We start from the raw sequence: 21,003 nt of genomic DNA, 5'->3' as shown, positions 1-21,003 counted from the left end.
TGAAGCTATTACTCTGGCTCTGTTTGGGGTCATTGTCACGCTACAGAATGAACTTAAGCGATCTGATTATTTTGCATGATAAAAGATCTAATTGTAGTTCTAGTCTCTAGTTTTGACATGCTCTCTGCAAAAAAACCCCCAAAACAACAAAAACTAAAACAGCGGGATGCTTCACCATGCTTCGCTGCCAACATCTGTGCCTAAAGAGTTGTGCACAGTATTGTGTGTTGTATCATCTGTTACCCTTGCTGCAGTGGGTTTTATGAAATTGTCACATTTTCATACAGTGTTGCTGTTCTGTCAAGTAATTACATCTGTATCTCTGCTGCTTTTTTCCCGAGGCAGAGCAGAGAGCAGGCTGGGGTGACAGCTGCAGTGACACTACCCTCCAATCACAGAAAACATACAGCGCCACATGGTGCATATTAGAGCAAAATCATATTTGACAACTGTGAGTTCTCTGCTCTGACATTAAACCATAACCTCTTTCATTAAGTGCTCACAGGGAGCTGCAGGACACTGCTGGTCAGAACAATGCAAACTATGATACAATAATGTCAATGAATTACATTCATTTTCTAGATTTTTTGTCATCCTTTAAAAATAGCTCCATTTTTTTACATGCTAAAATCTACAAATTATACAAATTTCCATCCCCATAAATACAACCTTATCTAAGTAACGCAGTGAGTTTATTTGATCAGTTTGTCCTTGTTAGCATTTACTGCTGGCTTACATTTAGCAGGACTTTAACCAACATATGGTAATCCTATTTCACGCCAGAGAACGATGAGCAGTCTCTTCGTTAAGAGTCTGATCAGCATTCAGTGTTATGTTAGCATGCAGGCTCTGTCCCTCAGAGCCGCCTCACTCCTCTCTCCCCCTCTCTGCTAGAAACAGGCCCTTGTGCTCCCAGCAGTCTCCTCCTGTTTTATTTACATCTTAAGCATTTAAGCTGATGCTTCATCCAGAGCAGTTTAGCGAGAGTAAGCAGTAGGAGGTCAGTGTCTGATTCAAGGACACTATTTACAGGACATATGGTTGCTTCAGGATTGAACCCATAACTTGTCATTTATAGAACAGTCCCTTTAATGTTCGGCCACCTGGCTGCTTTATTTGTGGCTGGGTAATATTGTGTAGAAGCGCTTTTATAAAAAATGTGATGAAAGTACTCTTAAGTCGAGTTGGTGTAAGTTACAGCAGATGCCATGCAGCTGGAAGCTGAGGGTGAAATCTCTTTTGAAGTAGTCTATTTTGGGGGATGATTTTGAGGACTAATCTCACAGCATGCCGAAAATATTTTGACCACAACCATGAAAATGGATGGAGCAGTTAAAAGGAGAGCAGGCCAGCATGGTAGCTCATCTTTGCTGTCTCTACCTTATTTATAGTCCAGAAAAGCAAAATAAAGCATGAGTTTAGCAGCAAAAAATTACAAACAAGCTTGAAAATAAAATTAAACTGAAAAAAATAAGCATACTAATTAAAGTATGACAAATTTAAAGACTGCAGATGTATCCTAAAACACAGTAACAAAGCACAACCCAGGAAACCAGTTGTTTATTGGAAGACAATCTTGGGAGCAAAAATCCAGCTGATCACACTTATGCAATTTAATATATGACATCATATACATCTCAGTACGTTAATAATTTCAGCCTTTAAGGCCTCCTGCATTTCCACTATTGGTACTTTTGTGCATTCCTGATTCAATCCTCCTCTCTCGTTCATGTTCCAACCCTTTGTCCAAAAAAGTGCTTCCTATGTTTGACTAGGTTTTCAGTAGTTATGGCACACAGCAGTTAACCAAATAAATTAACTTAGCGCAAAGAAACTTTGTACCCAACTGCTTACAGTACTTCATGCTACGAGATATATTGCATCTGATGCTACAGAATGCTTGGTGGAAAAATAGCAATAAAAGTCAGAATCCATAAAACATAGAAGTGAGATTTAGCCCAGAGTCCTTGTTGGGGTGATTTGAAAAAAAAAGTACACCAAGTAATATTTTTAGCATATTTTTCTTCAAATTATAAATATTTACAAGGATTTGAATTTTCTGAAAAACATAAGAATCACTTTTCAGGCATTTTTGCTAAACTGTGTAAAATTTTCTCCTGTCACGAGTAGCCATTCCTTAATTTCTAAGTACCATAGACCAGCGGTCCCCAACCCCCGAGCCATGCACTGGTACCGGTCCGTGAGTCGTTTGGTACCGGGCCGCGAGTGTTGAGGTTCAGGTGTGCAATTTATGGTTTACCGGGGGTTTTTTTCTTCGTTTTATCGTTCATATTTATTGTTTTTATCGTTACCTCAGTTCCCCTGTGTCTTTTCCCGTGTGTTATGAACACATTTTAGTTATTTAGGGCCGGTCCGTGGCACAAAATGAATGAAATATTGCAGAAAGACTGATGGAAGATGGAAACTTTTTTTCCCCTTCACATAAGAAAGAACACGCTTTTGGTCGATTAAATGTCTACTAAAACTTAAACACTGTAAAGAAGTGGCACACAGGAATTATGGCAACATCACATTGAAAGTTTGTAAAATTCATATAGAGAAATGGTCCTCATGCTAAACTTTCACCACGTTGAATGTCCATGTTTTTAAAAAAAAACTAACAAAAACAAAAAAACATCAATTGTTTCCAAACCACCTCATCACTCGTCTCCTTAAAGCCATCTATTTTTGAGTCTTATTTCAAAAGCTAAGGAGCCCCCGCATCATTGATTGTCCACTGGCCAAGGTAACGTCAGGTGACAGCTCTTGGAAATAGCCTTTGTAATTGGTCCCAATGAAACTGGCCAGGCGATCACTGCTTCATAGTGTTCTTGATGGTCCACCTCTGCCCCGAGCAGGGCTGCAGGACCAGCAGGTGGCCGGAGTAAACATTAGCCGGCACCACCTCCAGACAGCGTCCAGTAGCCCGATTTATGATCGATTCGTTCTGCAAGGCAGAAGGAGATACAATACTTTGGTTTTAACAGATTTCACAGATGGTCTGTGAACAATGCGTGATGGTGACAGAACAGTATGTAACCAGACCGGGCCTTATGTGAACTGTTGCAACCTCTTTCTTAAACAAATGGCACTAACTTTTTACCTTACATCTATATAAAATAAGTAAGGTCTCCCTATTTCCCTAAGACTTCTACGTCTGCAGGACTCTTCACTGCTTGTCCTGCTGTGTGACAAAGAATCGATGTGGCAGAAGGTCTGCAGCATCACTGTTCAAGCTCTCCTCTTCCCGTGCTACAGGCTGTAACTCTTTAGTTTTTAAAGGTTACCCAAACAGAACTAAAAGACCAACAGAAAATTGACTTACAAAAGGTTTTTCACATTAAAAGAAAAAGAGAATCAATGCCAAAGTAAAAGGTATATTGAGTCGCTTGTTACCCTTTAAGCAGTCTGGGTTTAGTTGTCTTAAGAGGACCCCTTATTTTCTAGCATAAATATAATTTTACAACAGTTATTGTTCATATTAATCATAGCCAAAGTCTCAATTTATGTGCAAATAATCCCCGTTAACCAGACTGCTTTGATTTCAGTAATAGCAGAGATGATATCCTAATATAGTCATCACAAACAGACAGATCTATCTGTGAAGTCCTACTGGCCCCGGTGTTAAAACCTTCTGTTTGTGAGGGTTTTAACACAAAGAAAGGTGGCTTCAACGGAGGTATTCGGAATATAAAGGCGGTTCTGTCAGATAAAGCATGAACTACGGGGCTGCAGCAATGCTGAGTATGAGAGAAATGAAGATTCATGCAAAGCTACTCTCATATTAGAGTCCAAGAGAAAAAAGAATGGACCCAGACATGAGCTCAATAGGTCCCTTTTAAAATCTGACATATAGATACTTTTCCTCTCAACTCTATGCCAGTAAATTTTAGTTTCTCTTATAAACACTCAGTTATATCATTGAAAAAGAGATTTCTTTACACTTCTGACCTGAGAGAAATGCCATGTCTTCTGTTTCACGTTGGTCACCTTTTCACAATTGAGGAGCTGAGGAAAGTTGCTCATCTGATCGTACACCACACAACGAGTGTCCTCACCAGTGCTGCCTAGGGGTCCCAGAAACAGCTGACCTTCTTTAGTGTAGCGTCCTAACTAAGAGGAAAACAGATACGTCACACATACAGTAAACGGAAAGTTACTGAACTGGCTGAGTGAATACTCTTCTCTTTATTAGCTAACGATGAAATAAGTATGTGATGATGTACAAGTTGAAGGTAACCTGGCAGGAATTTTCCTTGATTATGCAAGCTGTTGGGTTTTTTTTTTGCTGCTTTGAACAAGAGGATGGTGTTGTTCCCAATACTGCTGAGAGGCAAAACATGTCTTTGTTCTTCACTGAGTGCTAAACACAAAGATTTTCCTGTACATCACTGCTAATCACAGTGTTGTTTCAGCAGAGTTCTAACCCACATATAGCCCTAACATTTTATATACACCAAATTCTGCAGTTTTCTCAACTTGACAGAAAGAAAAAGCAGAAGTGAGTCAGATTCTTCCCGCTCTGTTTTCTAACCTTTGTGTCTTTCACTTCAGCTTTTTCGTTCAGATTAATAGTAATTTCCACTTTAGCAGTGCAGATAAAACAGTTCCTTTGGTTGCATCTAGCTCTGAGGCTTTGAGTGTGCTGACGATAAAGACTGATTGGGAAATTGTTTATATCGCATTCTGTTCCTAACAAAGCATGAATAGTGGTTGCAATGCCTTGCAAAAGATATAAAGATAAAGCTTTCCATCAACCACCCAGTCAGCCCAGTTTGGGTCTTTTTGCAGAGTAACTGCATCCTGTTTGCAGTACATCATACAAAAGTTAGGTGATTTAACAGCGTTTGGACTCAAAATCTTAAAAAATCCCACTTGTGGTCCCTAGATGTCACTGCTTCTTCTTAAGAACAGAGTATTTATTAAAATGTTTTTCTAGTATCTTTGACCACTACAAGTTACATTCATCTTTTCACAGATATTCATATCGCACTTTATTTTATGCACTTATGTGCTTTATCTGTTTTGCATACACACCTACAGCCAGTCACCATTTAACCTAACGTGCATGTCATCGGACTGTGGGAGGAAGCCGGACTACCTGGAGAGAACCCACGCTAAGACACCATGGGGTCGCTTTTATCTCCGTGGAAGTGCAAGTGTGAAAAACTGGTGGTCTAATAAAAACTGAAGACTTTTTGTTCCATCAAAAGGATAACTTTAAAAAATGCAACTGAAGCATGTCTTGTGAAGAAAGTGTGATGCGGCTGTTAGATTTGTATTGTTGATTGTCATTTATGCTTAGAAATATTTACTTATATATGCTTAGAGTTTTGTAATTAATTGTAGATTGGTAGAGGTTTTGATCCTTGATAGTCTGCAAACTGTGTGTGTATTAGACAGCACTTTGGGAGCATGAGAGGTCATACCGTGTTTTATTGTTTTATGGTAGGATTAACGTAGTTGCGTCTGTTCTAGTCTAGTCTTTGTTTAGATGAACTGCAGGACTTCCTCACCGTGTTATCTAGGATGAACCATCTAGGGTGAGGGGGAGGCTACCCTCTTCCTGACCAAGGATGTTTGACCCTTTGATCAGCAGTCCACACACACACACACACACACACACACACACACACACACACACACACACACACACACACACACACACACACGCACGCAGTAAGGATGGGCGGACATGTCTCAGCCTCCACCACTCTCAGCACTGGAGCCCCCCAGGGGTGTGTTCTGAGCCCCCTGCTGTACTCTTTGTACACATATGACTGTGTGGCCACTACCAGCTCCACCACCATCATCAAGTTTGCTGACGACACCGTCGTGGTGGGCCTGATCTCTGATAACAACGAGACGGCCTACCTGAAGGAGATTAGGAATCTGGAGAACTGGTGCCAGAGGAACAACCTCCTTCTAAACGTCAGTAAGACAAAGGAGCTGATAGTGGACTTCAGCACTAAGCAGGAGAGGAACTACCAGACCCCCGTCATCAACGAGTGCCCAGTGGAGAGAGTGGACAGCTTCAAATACCTCGGAGTTCACATCACGCAGGACCTGTCATGGTCCTGTCACATCAACACCGTGGTGAAAAAGGCCCGTCAGCGTCTCTACCACCTCAGACGCTTGAGAGACTTCCAACTGCCCTCCAAAGTGCTCAGGAACTTTTACTCGTGCACCATAGAGAGCATCCTGGCGGGAAACATCTTAACCTGGTTCGGGAACAGCACCATGCAGGACAGACGAGCTCTACAGAGGGTTGTGCGGTCAGCTGAGCGCACCATCCGCTCCGAGCTCCCTGACCTGCACTCAATCTACAGCAGGCGGTGCTGGACCAAGGCCAGGAAGATCGTGAAGGACCTCAGCCATCCCAACAACAGACTGTTCTCTCTGTTGAGGTCAGGAAAGCGATTCCGCTCCCTGAAGACCAACACAGAGAGACTGAGGAGGAGCTTCTTCCCGCAGGCGATACGGTCTCTCAATCACACCACCACACAGTACTGACCCACACATACAGTTCTTACACACACACTGGACTTTCTGGACTTTGTTTTTGCACAACACTGGTCACTATATTCTTCATTTCCGGTTAATACTTGTACAGCTGCTGTTATTGTGTATATATTTATTTATATTTAGATTTCTTCATACATTCTTATATAGTTCTATACTGTGTATTGGTGTATTTTGTTGTACAGTTATTTTATTTTCAACTTTAATTTATATATTTTATCTTATTCTTCCCAGTTAAATTTACCCTTCATTCTAATTTGTGTTGTACAGTTATTTCATTTTTAACCTTAATTTATATTTTATTCCTTCCTAGTTAAATTTACCCCTTTTTAATTTTTCATATTTATTTCCTACCTTATTCATAGCCTTTCCTTTTTTGTTTTCTTTAGGTCACGAGCAGTTGTCCAAGCATTTCACTACATATCGTACTGTGTATGACTGTGTATGTGACAAATAAAATTTGAATTTGAATTTATTACTCTTTGTGTGTATGTAGACGTCATATGTTAACGAACTTATGCATATTCATGTAACCTCAATAAAAGGACAGTGGTACGGGAGGACGGACGAGAGCAACTGGGGCCAAGCGAAGGAACGGCGATTGTCCGGTTCTCTCCCGTGCACGAGTAACATGAAGCTTGCCTACTTCGTGTCTTGCTTTGCAGTGTAATTATATTGCCTTTAACGTTCCAGCGGATGGGTTCAAGCTACAAACCTATCAGCGGCACTCATTTTTCCAGAATTGAATTGAAATTTTAGCTCCTTTAGCATTTTACCACTGAAGCCTTGACTTTCTGCCTAAAGCACCTGTTTACCACTGTGAGCTAAAAAGAGAGGCCCTTAGGGCTGAAGGGATGAAGAGCTGACACTGGCTGACTCAGGGCTTCAACACAAAAAGTGCAAGACACAATTTTATTCTGACAGCAGAACTCGCTCCTTGGAGGATTTCAGCTGAGCCTGTGATTGAGACACAGCTGCAAATCACATCACCGGAGAAGCTCACTGTATGTTTTCATGAGAAAGCAAAGCAACTGGAAAAAGATGGAGTATACTCTTTAGTATGGTGGTGAGGAAGAGTGTTGTACCTGAGGACCCCACCCATGGCATGGGTGCAGGGTGGCTGTGTGGTTCTCCTTCACACCCTGATCCATACACAGGTGGCTTGCTTTAGAATTGCGGACCTTAAATACACAAAAAAAAAGAGTCAGACTTAATTCATAAAATATGAATATTCCCCAAAATAATTACCGATTAAAAATGTATAAAGGCTAAAAACAAGGATGTGTCAGTGTGGATCAGACAAAGTTCTAAATCTCATTTATTTTCTATTAACAGCTGAGAAGATGTGGATGTACATGCTGTCTGAGTCCCTGCTTTCTTGTTATATTTTGGTCTGTGGAGGAGATACAAGTTTCTTAGGACTTTGTGTAAGTATCATTTATTTAATTTCAGTGGTTTAATTTGTACATCAGATCTTACATCTACAAACTTACTTTTTCCTGTGTCTTTGTCCTTCATGGCTCACCTCACCGTAGAACAGCGTATCGTTGTACCTCTTCATCTCTGGGTAAACGTTGTCTAGGTACCAGTGAAAGCTCTTACATTGCAGACTCTTCCTCAGTGCAACCCTCTGTGATATGTCTCCGTAATCAATACCGTGGTTCTGCAAGAGCAAAGGAAGTTATTATGCCTAAAGTCTCTACATAAATTGTGGAACCAAAAGAAAAACTGTTTGGCTCTGAACATGGACATCTGATAGTCACAAACAGACAAGCATGACTGACAGCATCCTCTCTAAGAGAGGTCTTGGTGCAGAAAAATGCCGTTCTCACCTCCATGGGGATGTTCCAGGCCAGGTAGACATTGGACTTGTACTCATCCATCCAGACCTCTGCCACACGCAGGGCATTAAGGCGTGTGTGGAAAGCTATGTTACTGTGGTAAGGTTTCTTCATTCGTGCAATATGAGCCACTCTGGAGCAAGGCAGCACCTCCATACTGCCTCCACACAGCCACACCTGTGGGTAGTAGGAGTATGAATTAAAGCTCACAATAATATACTGCTGGCTGCTGGGCAGCAGGAAATATAAATAGGCAGATGCACAGTCGCCGCGATGTCCTGATTTATAAAGTCAATTACAGCTAACAGCTGGAGCATAGAGCACCTGGAAGGACGTGTTTTCTTTGTGCTGGAACTAATGAAAGCTAAATCTGTACATTTAGAAGTCCTTCTCGGTTTTTCTTCTTGTTTTCTGTTATATAAAAAATATCTAATTGTTGCTTTTATTCATTTTTTTCTAGCCAACCTTAAGGGGCATCAAGAGGAGCTGAGGTTTTCGGCACTTCAGCACTGGGTTAACTTTTAAGCTCCAACTGTGAGTATACATACATAAATGCATGTTTTTTTACTTATATTGTTTGCTGTGACAACGTATCATCCAGAGCACTCTCCCAGTCAGCGAATACACCATGATGATTCCAGGCATGTCATTAAAGATCAACAAGAAGAGACGGTCAGAAGCACAAGTCATGCTTGAAGATGTGGCCAAAACATCTTCTACAGTTCACCATGCTATTTCCCAGCTTTGATGTAGGACAGCGGGCCAGAACAATAAGACATGAATGCTAGCATAGCCCCAAGAGCTACACAACAACAGAATAAAAAAAGAAGCATAAAAGCAAGCAGTTTACACAATCATAAAAGCATAAGACAACAAGTGAGTTTTGAGTTGGGACTTAAAGAGAGAGATGGAAGAGATATTTCTTAAATCAGGAGGTAGGGAATTCCAGAGTCGTGGAGCAGAGCAGCTGAAAGCCCTGCTCCCCATGGTGGCAAGACGGGGGGAAGGGACGGAGAGAGAAAGGGAAGAAGAAGATCTAAGACATCGAGATGGGGCAGTGATCTGAACCAGATCAGAGAGATATGGAGGAGAGAGATGATGAATAGCCTTAAATGTGTACAAGAGTATTTCTTCTTCCTGACCAAGATTCGTTCCTTTTGTTGCTTCTCATTAACAGAGGTCAAAGAAAGTATAATGATAAAGTGGAGAACTACTGGACATCATTCATTTTTGGTGCTAAAGGTTTAAGAATTAACTGCAGCAGAAGAGCTTCACCTGCTTGTGAAGTGGTTTAGAAAAGAAACCTCAGAGCATGAAGGTTGAATCAATTATCTCCTCATACAAACCACCCAGCAGCTGAGCTGAAAATGATATCAGAATGGCTAGAACAATGTTATGGTGCATCTAGAGCTACTGAAACAGCTCTTAATGCAAAACTTTAAAAAAGAGCTTTTTGACCTAGCAGACTTGCTATTGAAGAAATAGGAAGCTGAACAAGATAACTTCCTCCCAGGATCCTCTCTGGAAACAGCCAGTGGTACTCATCCCTTTTTCCAAAAGCTTCTACACAACCTCAGGAAAAATGGACATGCCCAAATAAGGGCATCATGTAGCTACAATCTCTAAGTTGATCAGTGGTGGAATCCAATGACCTAGCTGTAATCCTTACTTCATTCACAATGATAGCCATCAAAATCAGCAGGTCAAGACTGAGGTATCCTCTGCAGGTTTGGAGAACAAATGTGCAAAGCCAGCAACTGACCAATTAGGAACTATCCCAGCCACAGAAAAACACAGCCCTTAAACAAACACAGAGGCTTCAGAGGAAAACCCCTTGAAGAACAGATGAGAACAGGACATGGTGCTGTGAATTCATTCATGCAGGACTGTGAGTGAGATCAAACCACTGGACCCTGAATTGACCTCTCACTGTTAGGTAGAATTGTTGTGCACATCCACAAGCTTCAAAAGGAGATTAACTGCTCTCATAATGAATAATTTACCCAGAAAGTGGATCTCGGCAGGGTACTCACAGAAGAACTGAGCATCAAAATGGAAAAGAAAGAAGATTTAAGACACGTTAGGCATGGTTGTTGTTGACAGAAGGACTGGTCTGAGTATTTTGGAAACTCCTGATCTACTAGGATATTTCTGTATTACCATCTCTAGGGTTATCCCAAGGGATGGTCCAAAAAAGAGGAAATATCCAATGAGAGACAGTTCTCTGGGTGAAAATATCTTGTTGATACCAGACCCGACCAGAGACTGCTTTGAGCTGACAAGAAGGCAACAGTAAAACAGATAACTTCTTCTTAAAAACCACTTTTGCATTACTTTGAACCGTGAACCTTGAAGAATTTGGGCTAGAGCAGCAGAGGACCATATCAGGTGCTACTCTTGTGAGCTAACAGGAAAGTCTCCACAGTCAGGGGATCTCAATCAGATAGATCACGAGATTCCCATCGTGAATGCACAGCTGACAAATCTGCATCAACTGCATGAGGCCATCATGCCACGATCAATCTTTGAGGAATGTTTCCAGTACTTTGTTGAATCTATGCCATGAAGAATTAAAACAGCTCTGAAGGCAAAAGAGTGTCCAACCTAATACTGACAAGGTGTATCTAATAAAGTATCTGCTGAGTGTGTCCAACCCACGAGCCTTCTGCTGTGAACATAATGAAGACATGGATATCCAAGCTATCTGAACCCACGTCAAAGTGATGTGAGCGTAACAGAAACTTCAAACTGACAGGTCGCCAAACAATTGCACAGATGCAACCTATTTCACTCCTGACAAACATTCCTACTGGATAAAAAGTAGGTCCGTCAGTCTTTCTTCACACTGGGAACAATATGAAACATGTTCCATCCACAGATAAGGAGCACTACAAACAGAAAATGGGCACATAGGTTTTAAAGATAACCTATGTGTTTCTGTTACCCAAGGACACGGGTGCTAACCAACAGAGGGTATGCCAAAAAAAAACATTTTACTGCTCTCTGCCACACTCTAAGATAAATAAGCAGTACTATGATTTCATGTAAAAGATGTTGGACAACAACCATGCAAAATTGCCCCATAGAGGTGCTGATATCTACCGCTTAACATTCATTATCCCAAGAATCCTGTTAAAACCCAAACAGTCATTGATTCAAGTGCTTGTTATGAAAGAGTTTCTCTGAATGAGGGCCTTCTCCCTGGACACATCCAAACAATCCTCTTGTAAGGGTTGTAGTGAAATGTAGAAATGTTGTTGTCGCAGGGCAACTCTGGATATGTGTCCCACTGCTTTGTAGTAAAAGAGGAACAGAAAGAAATGTGGTTCTTGAGATGTGACATTGTGGGCTAGATTCATGTCTTTGCTAATACTTCATCTCCAGCAGTTGTAATATATTTATAGGTGCGTTGAAGCTGAATTTTAGCTGTTTTATTGCATCTGTACACGTTTACTTATCTAGACTTAATTTTGGGGGGAATCTTGATATTTTTGATGACAAGATATAAGAACTTTCCATTTCAGATTCAAGTTATGACCAAGTCAACTCAAAGACAAGGCAACCGTTTTTGTCTTTCTAAAAATATTTGATTGTTTAGCTTGCTGGATAAAAGCCAACACACTCGGGTTGTGAAAATGTTTGACGTTATTTTTTCAGGAAAAATCTAATAACCTTGCAGAAAAACAAAAGACTCTCCAATCTCTCAAAATGTACAGAAACAAACTCCAACCTTCCTGCTCTGCTCTACGTGACCTATTTATCTCCATTGCCCTGCTGTGAGCTGCTCACACAGGACTGGTCCTCCAGGACTCTTAATGGGGCCTCATTTATCAGTGGTGCCACGCTACGGTGGCCACTGCTCCACTTAAAACCTACAGGGGTAAAGAGGGAGCAGGAACAAGAGGAAACTGGGTGACACACAAACCCTGATGCCTAGTTCGATGTTCTCCCCTCCGTAGACGTCCATGCCTGAGTCGAGTAGACCGAGTTCTCCAAAGTAGTCCCGATTGGCCACAAAGGAGCATCCAATCATGGCAGGCGTCCTGCAGCCAGGAAAACACACTATCATGTGACACTGAGCGTTTGCAAACACCAGAATGTGTTTTTTTGTGGCTTTATCTGATGTTTATTTTGGAGTACTTTTCTACAACCCAAATCTCCACTATGCAAAGTTTCACACTTTATATTTCAGCCTATTATGTGGAGGGTAAATCTAAACATTTTTGTGCATACTCATGCAATTTATTCTTATTTTTAATTAAAGAATGGAAGGAAATCCAATTTAACACAAATATATGGGTGATAATCAGATAATTAAAATCCTATTTTCACCACTCTCTAATTTAGGCTGTAATTTTTTTATTGCTTTAATGAAGTCTGGTTTCCCATCAGGAGCTTTTTTTCTTGTTTTCCCCTAATCTTCCCCAAAACTAAAAAAAGAACTTGGTGGCAGTTTTATTGAAAATCTTAAAGAAGTGGAAAAAAATACATCTCAGAAGTGTGAGATCTGTGTTCACGTTTAAATGGGAGAAGCTGGCATACCTTATTGGTGCAGACATGTCTCCCTCCTCCCACCACTCTTTGGGTGGATTAATGTACATGCACCACAGTTCCCAGTTGTAGCCATGGCCAGAGTTCTCATAGCGCTCCACCTCAAAGGTATCGTGCTTGATGTTGTCGATTGACGGCAAGATAATCCTCTTGTGGTTTTCTTTTATTCTAGCTAGAACTGGTTCTGCCCTGAAAAAAGTGCAAACACACACACACTCACACATTTAGTTGACTTTACTTTGTGCAGAAACAAAGTTTATAACATCTTTTAAGAGCACCACTTTTTTCATCCACTTCAGTCAAATAGAAAGTTCCTTGTGTCGTCCCAGTTTTATCACTAATTCTGTTTGATTCAGCCGAGTTGAGCTCTGCAGGGGGCAGTGAGAGAACTGCACGGTATACCTTAAGTTATGCACTGAGCTCGAAAATGAGATCCACAAAAAGACATCAACAGGATGTGGCAGTTGTCTTAGCGGGGTTAATAAGGTCCCTCATTGCATGCTAATTTCTTGACAGTATTTAGCCTTTGATTCAGTTCACCACCAAGCGCTCAGCTTTTTTGAATTAGTACAAAACCTTCATTTTTTATGGTTACTAAAAATTTACTTTTACGACAAGTTCTCCAAGAGGGGTCCTGTTTTGGTGTGTGTTTTATGTGTGCTTGTGATGTTTTTTTTTAAATAAAATCCGTTCAACCTGATCCCACAGCCTCAAGTGTCTCATTTTAAAACTTCTCAGGCGTGAAATAGCTTGGCTCTTCCTTTTATGCAGCTTCAGCTATCCTTTGTCTTCTCTTTCCATGGTTTCTTTGCACTTTGTAGCACTCTTTTAACACTGATACCCAAAGCTCTATTATTGTCATTGTTGTTATCATGAATAAGTTATTCCAATGTTCATACATTTGGCAAAGATATGTTTTTTTCCAGATTTAATTTTGAGTACATGTCATTTTTGTTTTTGAATGCTGTGTTTCACTTTAATTTACACTAAAATAAGCCTTTTTCCAAATACCAAAAATTCACTCCTGACTGTTAATAACACCGTGCTTCCCGCTAGATGATAGGACCCACTCACCATGATGGGGTGAACTCCACATGGGCATCAAAAAATCCTGTCACCTCAGCAGTGGCTACCTTCCAACCCTCGATCCTGGCCCTGATCAATCCCTCTCTCTTTTGGTTCCTTACAATCTTCACCAGGCCGGGATAGCGTTTGTTCACATACTCCTCCAGTGGACCTTTCAGTTGCTCTACAGTTCAGAAAATGAAGATAACACATCAAACAAAACAAGTCAGAAATGCTTATAAAGACTGATCTTTAGTTGATCTTTGAATCTGCCGTTTAGCTTATAATCTGCACATCTATCCTTGAACAGTCTGCCAGCTGGAGTTTTCCAGTATTTGATCTGATGTCAGGACTAATAAAGCCTGAAAAGAATATATCACCATTGCAGCTAAGTTGGCGAGTTTAAGAAGAATCCCTACATGCTAAAGAAAGTGCTTGTATTTTTTTCTTAGCTTCTCTAACATCAGATCCATTGCAGCCCTCTTTACTGAAGAAAGGAGGAAAAAAAGAAAAATGCTGTTCCAGAGTCCCCTCTGGCAGCAACAATCAAAGCCTGACACATTATGCCTAGCTTGCATAATTATTTTCATGCAATCACAATAATTGGAATTCATGTCGATAAATATGAAAGGACAGCAGAGTGAGCTTAAGCAACCATTCCCAGTATGACAACTCTTTTGTCTCACTTCTCTCACTGGCAGCCTGCACTCCTTTATAAACCGCACATCAAGCCTTAGTATTGGTTGTGTGAAACAACATGATAAGAACACAAAGGGCAACCCACTAAGCACTAAATGGTAAATGGCCTGCATTTGTATAGCGCTTTTCTAGTCCCTAAGGACCCCAAAGCGCTTCACACTACATTCAGTCATTCACCCATTCACACACACATTCACACACTGTGAATGTGTGTGTGAATGCCCCAGGGCAGCTGCAAGCTACATTGTAGCCACAGCTGCCCTGGGGCGCACTGACAGAGGCGAGGCTGCCGGACACTGGCGCCACCGGGCCCTCTGACCACCACCAGTAGGCAAACACGGGGTTAGTATCTTGCCCAAGGATATTTGGCATGCAGCCAGGAGGCAGCCTGGGATCGAACCACCGACCTTCTGATTAGTGGCTGACCTGCTCTGCCACCTAAGCTACAGCCACCCCACTAAGCAGTGTTTTTGATTTTTATTTTAGGCTGTCCAGAGACAAAGAACTAAAAAATATTTAATATACAGTGGGGCAAAAAAGTATTTAGTCAGCCACTGATTGTGCAAGTTCCCCCACCTAAAATGATGACAGAGGTCAGTAATTTGCACCAGAGGTACACTTCAACTGTGAGAGACAGAATGTGAAAAAAAAATCCATGAATCCACATGGTAGGATTTGTAAAGAATTTATTCGTAAATCAGGGTGGAAAATAAGTATTTGGTCAATAACAAAAATACAACTCAATACTTTGTAACATAACCTTTGTTGGCAATAACAGAGGTCAAACGTTTACTATAGGTCTTTACCAGGTTTGCACACACAGTAGCTGGTATTTTGGCCCATTCCTCCATGCAGATCTTCTCGAGAGCAGTGATGTTTTGGGGCTGTCGCCGAGCAACACGGACTTTCAACTCCCGCCACAGATTTTCTATGGGGTTGAGGTCTGGAGACTGGCTAGGCCACTCCAGGACTTTCAAATGCTTCTTACGGAGCCACTCCTTTGTTGCCCGGGTGGTGTGTTTTGGATCATTGTCGTGTTGGAAGACCCAGCCTCGTTTCATCTTCAAAGTTCTCACTGATGGAAGGAGGTTTTGGCTCAAAATCTCACGATACATGGCCCCATTCATTCTGTCCTTAACACGGATCAGTCGTCCTGTCCCCTTGGCAGAAAAACAGCCCCATAGCATGATGTTTCCACCCCCATGCTTCACAGTAGGTATGGTGTTCTTGGGATGCAACTCAGTATTCTTCTTCCTCCAAACACGACGAGTTGAGTTTATACCAAAAAGTTCTACTTTGGTTTCATCTGACCACATGACATTCTCCCAATCCTCTGCTGTATCATCCATGTGCTCTCTGGCAAACTTCAGACGGGCCTGGACATGCACTGGCTTCAGCAGCGGAACACGTCTGGCACTGCGGGATTTGATTCCCTGCCGTTGTAGTGTGTTACTGATGGTGACCTTTGTTACTGTGGTCCCAGCTCTCTGCAGGTCATTCACCAGGTCCCCCCGTGTGGTTCTGGGATCTTTGCTCACCGTTCTCATGATCATTTTGACCCCACGGGATGAGATCTTGCGTGGAGCCCCAGATCGAGGGAGATTATCAGTGGTCTTGTATATCTTCCATTTTCTGATGATTGCTCCCACAGTTGATTTTTGCACACCAAGCTGCTTGCCTGTTGTAGATTCACTCTTCCCAGTCTGGCGCAGGTCTACAATACTTTTCCTGGTGTCCTTCGAAAGCTCTTTGGTCTTGGCCATGGCGGAGTTTGGAGTCTGACTGTTTGAGGCTGTGGACAGGTGTCTTTTATACAGATGATGAGTTCAAACAGGTGCCATTCATACAGGTAACGAGTGGGGGACAGAAAAGCTTCTTACAGAAGACGTTACAGGTCTGTGAGAGCCAGAGATTTTCCTTGTTTGAGGTGACCAAATACTTATTTTCCACCCTAATTTACGAATAAATTCTTTACAAATCCAACCATGTGAATTCATGGATTTTTTTTTCACATTCTGTCTCTCACAGTTGAAGTGTACCTCTGGTGCAAATTACTGACCTCTGTCATCATTTTAGGTGGAGGAACTTGCACAATCGGTGGTTGACTAAATACTTTTTTGCCCCACTGTACCTATGAAAATATACTCACTGTATATATATATATAATCAAAGCATTTCTTTAGCAAAGTGCACATACTAGCCCTTTTTAAGTTCATTGACATATGTGCACTCAAACAGGCCCAATGAGATTGAGGGTTATACCCCAATTATTTGTGTTAGGTTTGTAAGCTTTTCCAAATGAATACAGAAAATCAGCAAAACCACCATAAAGAAAGCTTATTTAAATAAAGCTGATATTGGGAGAACAAAGCCCAAGGGGTGGAAAATGAGTAAAAAACCTGTGAAGCAGAGAATAACATGAGGGACTGTTGCAGAGCGCATGAGTGAAACAAGCTCACAGATGAGCTGACAAAGATTGGCAGAAATCACTTTAGAGCAGCCGGGTAATAAGGAACAGGTGAACATAGAGTGGAGCAGATAATTACGAGCAAAAACCCAAACAAATACTTTCAGACAATCCTAAAGCTCTTATTTAGTTGCATAGAGCCATGTGTGAACATTTTGTCTTTACATTTTGCTTCCAAGGAACCGAACTGTCTTTTAATTCTGTAATTTATTTCACGTTCTTCAGGCTTTCTGAAGCTCCTTCAAATTTTTCTTTGGACATCATTTTATTATAATTTTCAGTGCAGTCCTTTATTTGTTTGTTCCTATGAATCATTCACACATAATAAAGGCACCTAACTCAAGGGACAAATTCGTTACTGGCACATTACCAGCAGCTTGTCACAAATACACAATTTGTTTCCTGCACAAAAAATGACAACGATAACACACCAGCAAGGTGATTACCAAAGAGCTATTAGCCAAAAACTTGACATATGTCAAGAAACTAAACAAGTAGAGGACAAAAGAACTGGCAGCTTAAATAAAAACATCTACAGCAGACGAACAGAATTTGAAAGTTGTGTCCTTAAGAAATAACACAAAACTGACACACAACCTGAGCGATGCATCTGGCATCTTATGTTTGCAAGTTTCAGTAAACTGCTGCATCTATTTCCCATTTTCCTAGCAAAATACAAAGACATGATGGCTTATTAGCTCATCCTATCCTAAATAACCACTAATGTATGCCAACTATTGTCACTGCTACACTATCAAAAGCTGAAAACAAACATAAAAAACATACAAATTCATCACCACAACAACACAGTTGATAAATAAAGAAATACAGAAGCACACATGCAAATAGAGAGATGACATAAAAGTTCTCACTCAGCTCCCTGCGGTGCTGTTTTAAGCTCCAACTCACTCTAAACAACACCAACGGGGGTCTACTGCTTCCTGAGCATCAACGACCGCGCCACCTTTTTAAGATAAGATAAGATAAGATAAGATAAGATAAGATAAGATAAGATAAGATAAGATAAGATAAGATAACCTTTATTAGTCCCACACGTGGGAAATTTGTTTTGTCACAGCAGGAAGAGGACAGTGCAAAGGTTATTCACTAGTTTCAGTTTTATAATAATATAAAACTTAATTATATAATTATATTCAGGTTACATGACACTTATTGTATAAGATAATTATTTCTGGGATGCTGAATGACAATTTGATGTGTATTTTGTTGCTTTCAGTAGAAATCCTGCTGATGACTCAGTGGATTTTAGATGGAAATTCTGTGTTTCACTCACTATAAACCATCTTCTAATCAGAGGGCGAAAAAGCCACTCTTCTTATTTGGTATTAGCTGAAGAAAATATTTAATCTATACTGACCGTCATCGCTGTTGTCGTCCACCAGGATGACCTCCTTGAGCAAGTGTGTGATTGACAGCTGAGTGGACTGAGCGCAGGATCACCGACAGAGCCTCGTTGACGAAGATGAAGATGAGGGAGATTTGGGGAAGGTCTCTTGAGTAGCTGACCTTTCTACATCTGTAGAAAGACACGACACAACACCTGTAAACTACTTGCATTAAGTAATACGAGGTGCCAGTGGAGCACTAGAGTGATGGTTTGGGAAAAGTAGTCTACAAAGTTATACAATTAAAAAGACAATCATGATTTTGTATTGATGAGCCCATTTACCATGATTTCTAACATTTCTGATCAATTGAATGTTGTATTAAATAACAAGGAATATGCCTTTCTTTTTAAAAAATGAGGACATTTCTCAGTGAACCTTAATTTTTGAGTGCTCGCATATTTAATTTTGAATTTGTAAAAAAGACTAAACTACCTCCATAGAGCTGCTGACGTCTTGTTCAATGGGGCTGAAAGGCAGAGCAAGTGCTGCTTCCTGTTCAACTATAATCACAAGGATTTATTTTCCACATTGGCCTTTTAACTGCATGTGCTGTTTCAGATAGAAACCCTATTTTAAACTTGTTTTGTTTAAACAGCTCTAATGAAGCGGAAAGCGGCAGGGTGAGGCTTTGGCTCTAAGTTTAGCACATGTGGGAAAGGAAGGGGCTTCTTTTATTGTCTCCTTTTCACGTCTTTTTTTCTTTTATCGATTATCTTATTTCCTCTGTGAAATAATAGCTAATTAGAAGTTATTCTATAACAAATCCAGTGTTTTCAATTCACGAGGTTGGAGAACACTTTTTTAGGGTTTTTGGCAGGAAACCATTAGAAAACAGAAGGCAACATTAACAAGATTAACCACGAAGAACTGGGACATTTGTCACCTTTTTTCTCCTTCTGATACAATATTGCAAAAGTCTTGAGGCATCCTCATTTCGTTATATTCTGCTGGGAAAATGGGAAATAGGCAGAGCAATTCACTGAAACGTGCAAACATAAATGGAAATACAGTACATAAGGCAAAAATGTACTTGAAAGTCAATATTTGGTATGGCCACCTTTACTATCGAACATAGCCTGGACTCTCTCTTTCCGGAACACACTGCTTTAATAAATGTTGAGGTCTGGGCTCTGGGGAGGCCAATCCATGACTGATCTAGGTATACGTTTACTGCATTCACCGTGTGTTTGGGATCATTGTCGTAATGAATAAAAATATGCCTTTTCCAACTAGATGCTTTTCAGCTGGGACTGCATGATTAATGAAAATCTTAATATCTGGTTCATATTTCCATCAGCTTTCTCAAGATTCCCAACACCACTGGCAGAGCCTTCATCGTGTTTTACAGATGGATGTAAACACCCTCTGTTGGAGTCATATCAACAATTATTTGAACCAAAAATGTCAAATATGAATTCATAATGCTGTAAGACCTGTTGCCACTGATATAGTCCAGTTCTCGTGTAATTTACCATACCTCAGCCTTTTCTCCCTGTTTCTCTTCACTAAAAATGGCTTCCTGACAGCCTTCCACTGAGACCGTTTCTGATGAGGCTTCAGCAAACAGCAGATGGATCCATTAAAGGGCCAGTGCATCTCTCAGGTACTTCAAGTCTTTGCTTTTCTTTATATTTTTCTACATCTTAAGGACATGATTTCCAGATACAGTTCATCTGCTGTACAGAGTTATTTAGTCCTGCTACTTTTCCGGTTTCCTCAATTTTTTTAAGGACTCACAGCACGCCAGATTTTTGGGAACCACCTAGTTGGTTCAAAATGTTATTTTTACCTATCAGATTTTGTTATCTTTTAGATTCTTAAAGTGCTATGCTGTGGTGTGCTGGGGGAGCAGCACAGCAAAGAAGGACTCATCCAGGCTGGAAAAACTGATCAGGAAGGCTAGCTCTGTGGTCGGCATGAAGCTGGACACCCTGGTGACAGTGGCAGAGAAAAGGACACTAAAGAAACTGATGGACATTATGGACAATGCCAGGCATCCTCTGCACACGGCCATTAACAACCAGAAGAGTCTGTTCAGTGACAGGTTGCTTCTCCCCAAGACAAGAACTAACAGACTTAAAAACTCCTTTGTCCCACACGCCATCAGACTGTTTAACTCCTCTCTGGAGGGGAGAGGGAGGGGAAACAGGAGGACAAAGGAGGGGGGAACAACTAAGCTGTAGTGCCTCTTCACCTCACTGTGCAATACCTTTTGTGCAATACTTTTGTAAATAGTCAACAGTGCAATAGACCTCAATACTCGATACTTTGGGAGCCATAAACATCATTAGACCAGTGCACATATTGGTAAATGGACTGGTTCTTATATAGCGCTTTTCTACTCTTCTGAGCACTCAAAGCGCTTTACACAACTTGTGCATTCACCCATTCACACCCATTCGCACAAGCACATTGTTCTAGGTGCTTTCTAAGTAACATTCACACACAT

At 41.0% G+C, this 21,003-nt stretch overlaps 1 pseudogene across 1 annotated transcript; it reads right to left on the bottom strand.

Annotated features, from left to right (window-relative positions):
• Nucleotides 1-1,544: 1,544 nt before the first annotated feature.
• Nucleotides 1,545-19,487, bottom strand: LOC145419924 (polypeptide N-acetylgalactosaminyltransferase 17-like; annotated as a pseudogene). Its single transcript, XR_013901185.1, has 10 exons — nt 19,438-19,487; nt 18,524-18,682; nt 13,989-14,163; nt 12,906-13,103; nt 12,289-12,406; nt 8,355-8,540; nt 8,048-8,185; nt 7,608-7,703; nt 3,952-4,113; nt 1,545-2,947 (listed from the first exon to the last, which is right to left on the bottom strand). The product of XR_013901185.1 is annotated as a polypeptide N-acetylgalactosaminyltransferase 17-like (transcript).
• Nucleotides 19,488-21,003: the final 1,516 nt, after the last annotated feature.

The sequence above is a fragment of the Astatotilapia calliptera genome, chromosome 14, assembly GCF_964374335.1.
Source record: "Astatotilapia calliptera chromosome 14, fAstCal68.1, whole genome shotgun sequence".
In the NCBI taxonomy this organism is placed as follows: Eukaryota; Metazoa; Chordata; class Actinopteri; order Cichliformes; family Cichlidae; genus Astatotilapia; species Astatotilapia calliptera.
The sequence above is the reverse complement of the archived record's forward strand: the minus strand, read 5'-3'. Positions and strand labels throughout refer to the sequence as shown.